The following is a 6,418-nucleotide window of genomic DNA, read 5'->3' on the forward strand; positions in this document are numbered from 1 at the left end:
ATATGCACAAAAAAAGCCAAAGCCAAAGCAGAATGTATTCTAGTAGTATAGTTACAAAGTACTAATATGATGTTAGATTGGATCATCTTTACATGTATAAATGCAAATCGAGAAAAAACAGTAGAAAAAAAAAATGATCGCATGAATAAATGTGAGAAAGGCATTATTTCATATCTACATGGGAGAGTATGTGAGGTATGTTTAGGAATTTATGGGCCAGATCTTGTCGCATGTTGAACGGAGCTGAGCTCATACTCTGATACTTTTACACCAGCAATAGAGCCAGATAAAAACATGATCTATATACTGTACCTGTGTTTATACATTATACCAATGGTCTGAGTGCATCAGTGAAAATTGTGTCCCTGAGGTATTAACCCATGAAGTGAAGCTAAGTGGGTTAGGAATAATTCAATAGTTGCCACATACACACTATTCCTTCTGACCAAAAGACTTGTTTCATCTGTTCTATAGAAGGGGGACAGTTTAGTTTTATTTTTTATTTATTTTTTTTGTGTGTGTCCAGAATTCCATTTTTTTATCATTTGGTAAAGAATAATGCATTTAATCATTTGTAAGGCCCATTAACCTGCTCCTTACGGGAACCTGGTGTAACCAAGTTCCCAGGATGAAGACAAGAGTGCCTGCTTTCATGGCCTAAATTCATGTTTCTTTGTGTTATAATGCCCAGAAAAATGGGTTTGATAAAAAGAATATTATAATTATTCTATCAGCATTTGTTCTCTTTTTGTTGGAAAATGCATATATCACAGTATTATTTGCCTCTTTTCTGATTTAGTTTTTGCTTGTTCTGCTGTAAAACTCATATGAACATGTAAATAGTGATCAAAGCTGAGCTCAGAAGATTTGTGTGTTCGCTAACACCAGTCTTCCCATACAGGTGCCTGGTTTTGTGTAGAACAACAGAGTCTGTGAGCCCATCAGCGCACGCTCTATTCATACCTCATACCTGATCAATATTTTTCATTGTTCAGTGGCACATGTAGTTGACCGTGGAAAGGGGATACATGTACCACTTGACTGCTTTCGCACAGGTGGATTACCAACCTGTCCGTTCTCTGTCGACGAGGCAAAAAGAATCTCGTTTGGGGGCATTAAAGACACTTAGAGAATTGCGTGCGGAACGGGTTAAGAGGGAGCTGTAATGCATACTTGCCAACTAGTAAGATTTTATCAGATTCAGTAAGATTTTTTACATTAAAAATAGCAAAATCAGATTTTCTGTCAGAGAAATCAGATTTTAAAAAAATATTTAGATATTCCTTTCATGTGTATTTTCTGAAGATTTGACCGAAAGTAAGATTTTTAACTTCAGTTTGCATAGAAAATAACATTTTTGCAATCCATGAGTAAGATATTTCATCTTGAAATGTTGGCAGGTATGGTAATGCAGATCATGATGAACCCTTAGGGGCACTACACACAAGTTCTATCAATGTTTAATTTGTCTCTTAGCTTGCTGTGAGTGTCCCCCCCCCCCCCATGGCTTATTTGCATAATATACTGCAAGCTCTGATATTTACTTGGTGGATGCAGTAACTGTGGAAACCTTTGAAATATATGTTTTCATGGGCTTCCATGTTGCTCGAGATTAAGAGAAGTTACAGTACTAGATTTCTATTTGGCCAAGTAGCCTGTAAATAGTATATCTCTCATATACTGTACGAGCTGAAATTTTCGCGGTGGTTTTATTTTCGCGAATTTCGCGAATTTCGCGAATCGCCTTCGAACCGCGAAAATATCAACACGCGAAAATAACAACGCGCGATTAACTAAGTTCAGTTAGACCCTCGTAACCGCGAAATTAACAACACGCGAAAATGTCCTCCAAGTAGCAATTTGCGAAAATATCTGTACGCGAAAATTTCAGCTCGTACAGTATGCTCATTTGCTGCATTGTGTTTTATATCCTCAAAGAATAATTTTTGAGCACAGAAACCTTTTTTCATGCCTCCACCCTTGAATGTCTGTGGAGGCATTACATGTGTATTCAGATTGTTTGTCTATCTGTTCATCCACAGCACAAATACCTAGTAGTGTAAAAAATGTGTTTTTTTAAAGAAATGTGTGCCAATGAAATATCTGTAGCATTGATTTAATTTATGTGAAGAGGAACCGAAACAATAATTGAAGGCATTTATGGAGGTTGTGAAGTACAAAAATTCCATGATATGTGTATGTGTAGTGTTTATTGCTTCTTGATTATCAGGTTTGCTATATTGATAATAGTAAAGTATGAACCACATAATTACAATTGTATGTGCATGTACAGTCCATGTTAACAAGCTGAATTATCATACATGCATATGCAGAAGTTGCAACTGTGTGCATGCAGGGACCATAACATATCACTCTACGTTATATTACTTGCGTTGAGTAATTTGTCATTATTAGGGTCATTCTGGCAAAAGACTGCTCACATGTTGTCCTTTTGTGGAGTTGGTAGGATTTTGGAGATAAGATGTGATATATGTTTGTGAAATGTAATATTGTGTGTCACATAAAGGCAAAAACATTAGTAGATTCCCATCAATGAAATTAATGCTGTCATGTCTTTTACAGTGCATTGTGATCAGATTAGCAAGAGCCATTCTTAGTGGTCAGAAATGCAGTTATTCAAAGATGCATGTGGTCCCCACGGGGGCCTTTATACAAATAGTGAAGGGTCACAAGTGCAATGGAACCAGATTTTGCACGAGGTGAAAGATGGAGGCACTCTATTCAACAAAGCGGAGTTGACTTGTGCACCTCATGTTTCCCCCAGTGCAAAATCTTGTTCCACTGCATGAGTAAAGACCATACGCTGTTTGTTTTATATTACACCTCAGATGTCAACAGATATGGTCCACGCAGATGATTCTTGAATTTAGCACAGAAATGACAACGCATTTTTTGTGAAAGATGAATGAGTAGCACAGTCACAGTTATTTACAGTCATACGTGTACATACATACATATGTATACAAACTGATGGCATACTTGCCAACTCTACCGCATTTGGCGGTAGACTACCGCTTTTAAAAGATTTCATTAGCATTCAAGCTAGCGCTGCTCGCATAGGCATCCTGGATTCTACCGCTTTCTCAAATGAAAATGTTGGCAAGTATGTGATGGGTTGAAGACATCAACCGTAAAATGAGTGATAAAATGCGCACTTGTGAGTGCGCTTGTAGTTGCTGAGTGCTAGCAGCAAAGGTTAGTTCATTGTGACATCAGAGCCATGCAATGGAACAAAAACTTGAGTCAATCATGAGTTTAACATGAGAGTCAAAAGAAAGTTGATGACGTCAGCCATGCAATATCCATTTTTGCTCACACAAAATTGCACAGCTGACAGCAACATTGTGTAATGGAACTTGTAACTGCATGACACGTGATGAGCAATCGACCAGTCTGATAGCTAGTCTTTTTAGATATTGCGTTAAAGCTCAGGGCTGCTGAAGGCTGAATCATTGTAAAGTTCAGTCAGTGACTCTTCATTCATTCAAACAGACGATGTGTATTGTCTGTACATATTCTTATAGGCAAATGATAATACATTGCGATTGTTTGTGAGACCACTGAAAGTTCCAGCAATGCTCAAATGTAGTTAAACTATTAAAGAAATAGATCATTTACATCAGGAAAAAAAAAAAGTTGCCTAACAAACGCCCTAAAGAAAGCTTTTGTGGCATTTCTTTTCATGATGGGGGGGGGGGAGGTGGATTTTGGGTTTTGCATTTTGGGGTTTTTGCAGCATTTGCATAGAAAGGTTGTACAATTTGTACAATGTGTACAATGGTTGTACAATTGTTGTACAATTTAAACTGTTTTTCTGCCAATTTGAATGCTCATCATGTTACTGTTTGTGCAGACCCTGAAGGAAAGTAACTTCTGCTTAATTCAAATTCCATCTTGTATGACATAATAACACCATTGCATCTAGGTTGATCCGTCTTGAAGCTCAGGTGAGCATCAAGCCTCATAATGCTCTTGAATGTATATTGGATGTGTCTGTAGAGATCACTCTTTATTGAATTTATCACATTATTATGTGTGTAGGTGTGTGATTCAAATGTAATGCTTAATTTGGGATGTAATCTTTTTGTCACAAAAACGAAATCTATTAGAGTTTTGAACATGAATAAAATGTCAATGAAAACAGGTTCATGGTATTTCTACTATTTGAATTACAGAATGCACAGTTGTAAAAAATAAAAGGAAGTGGAAGGACAGAAATCATAGTAACTTTTAAATGAACTGATTATGAAAAATGGAAACATACAGCTTAGACATTTTGATCACAAATATCAAAGGGAAATGTGCAAGTACTACAATCTTATAGTTTGAGAAAGTCTACTGCCATGTTAATAGCCATCTGTATTACAGTTTTATATACCAAGTTGAAATAGTTTGTGTAACTGAATTTGGTAGTACATGGTGTACTGTATTTTGTATTCAAATATGTCTGGCTGAAAAGATGCTGAAGTTTGTTTTGTTTTAATTTGTATATTTTTTGTTGTTTAGCCTGTAGAATGCAGTCTATTATTATGCCTTATTTTGTAACATGTTTTGGTTGTCTTCCTGACATTATACTTTCATTGTCTACATCTAGCTTTGCTTCTTGCTTGCTTGCCTCCAGAACAATGTGTAACATACAATGTACTTACATGTGTCATATGCATGATCAGAATAAAGATGGGCATGATGTTTCATATTAGCACACTTCTTTGCAGTTTGTACATTTTGTTTATACAGTTCTGCCTTACTGTGAATCTGAAGATATGTTGGTGTTTCAAACCAAAAATTTACGTGACAAGCTTCAGCTCATTTTGTAATCCTCCCATGTTGATAATGTGACAATGTGAGATGGCAATACGGCATTGCTCAGCAATCATGATTTTGCTGAAACTTATTTTGGAGTTTATACATATGCATGAGATATTTGTATCAATCTTTAAGTTTCACATTCGAGAGATTCTTTTTACACACACACACATTATGATACGCACACACACACACACACACACACACACACACACACACATTATTATATGATATGCTTGTAGCTAGCCTATTTTTCCCACTTTACCCCAACCAATATCCCACTTCTCCCAGGGGGTGGCCCAATTCACCCTGTTTAGAAGCTTTTTTTTTTTTTTCTTTTAGACCAGTAACAACACAAGTATATGAGACTTGTAGGAATATGAAGTAATAACCCATCATGTGGCCTAGCATCAATAGTCTTCGGGTCCGAGACATGAGTACCCCATAGTATCAGAAACGAGAAAAGTAATCAAATCACAATTTGTCCCACTTTACCCCACTCTCCTTTACTGGTATCTCTTGTATTTACAGTATTTCACTTTGATCAAAACTTACTTTTTATCCTTTGAACACTTTTTCGTAATACTGTCTTTTTATTTAATTCATCTGCTTATTTTTCCATCTCAAACCTTTCTCGAGTATGCAAACCTCAACTTGAACTCCCAAGTTCATTGACCCTGTCTGCAAAAAGATTGTTTTTTAATCCAAAAATCCATGAAAATTCCAAGATCACGACCAAAAGTTAAGCGTCTGTTCCTTGTGTCGCGTTACAAACTTCTCCTGCAAATTTTATTCAAATGCGTTCAAAACTTTTTGAGTTATTTTGCAGACAGATAATCAACGCCGAATCAAACATAACCCCTGCTTTGGCGGAGGTTATAAAAGGTAAAGAAAAACGAAAGAACAGCCGTGTCCATCCCGAACACTTGCACGCACGTAAGCTGGCTTCACTGTTATGTAAACACTGACCGCACCGCAGCTAGCTCTGTGTGTGTGTGTGGCAAAGAGATTATACCTATAGAGTAAGTAGTCGCCATACGCGTGCGTACAAATAGTGCGTCCACAATTGAAGAGGGAGCGCACACTCAGCTCCTGGCACTGGATCTAAGTCTACGTTCAAGTCATATCTTCTCATATCATATCTGGAATTATATGTTATTCTTCATTACACATTTTCATTTCCAGAATCACAATGTGGTTAATTGTTTAAATATTAGTTTCTACGATGATATCATATCATTTGAACCATTTGGTAGAATCCAGACCTTTTTGTTATTCCCAAAATAAACAGTGGGAACTTGGGTGTAGACTAGACAGTACTTGAGCATTATGACGTTTGTTTCGCGTACATTCCCACTCACGCCATAAAATCAAACAACATCAGCACCATTATGACGCTTCAACATGACCATTGTGACGTCACAATAAAACAACGCAAGGTCACTGCGCCGAATATTGAAGTCGAGCGCATTACACAGTGCGCTGCCACCTATTGATTAATAACTGTACAGGATCCGTGCAATGGCGGCTCCCACAACGCAAAATGGCAGCTCCCTCGCGCGGCTGCCTCCCCACTGGACTACGCCCTCTT

This window comes from Diadema setosum, chromosome 9 (genome assembly GCF_964275005.1).
Source record: "Diadema setosum chromosome 9, eeDiaSeto1, whole genome shotgun sequence".
Taxonomy (NCBI): domain Eukaryota; kingdom Metazoa; phylum Echinodermata; class Echinoidea; order Diadematoida; family Diadematidae; genus Diadema; species Diadema setosum.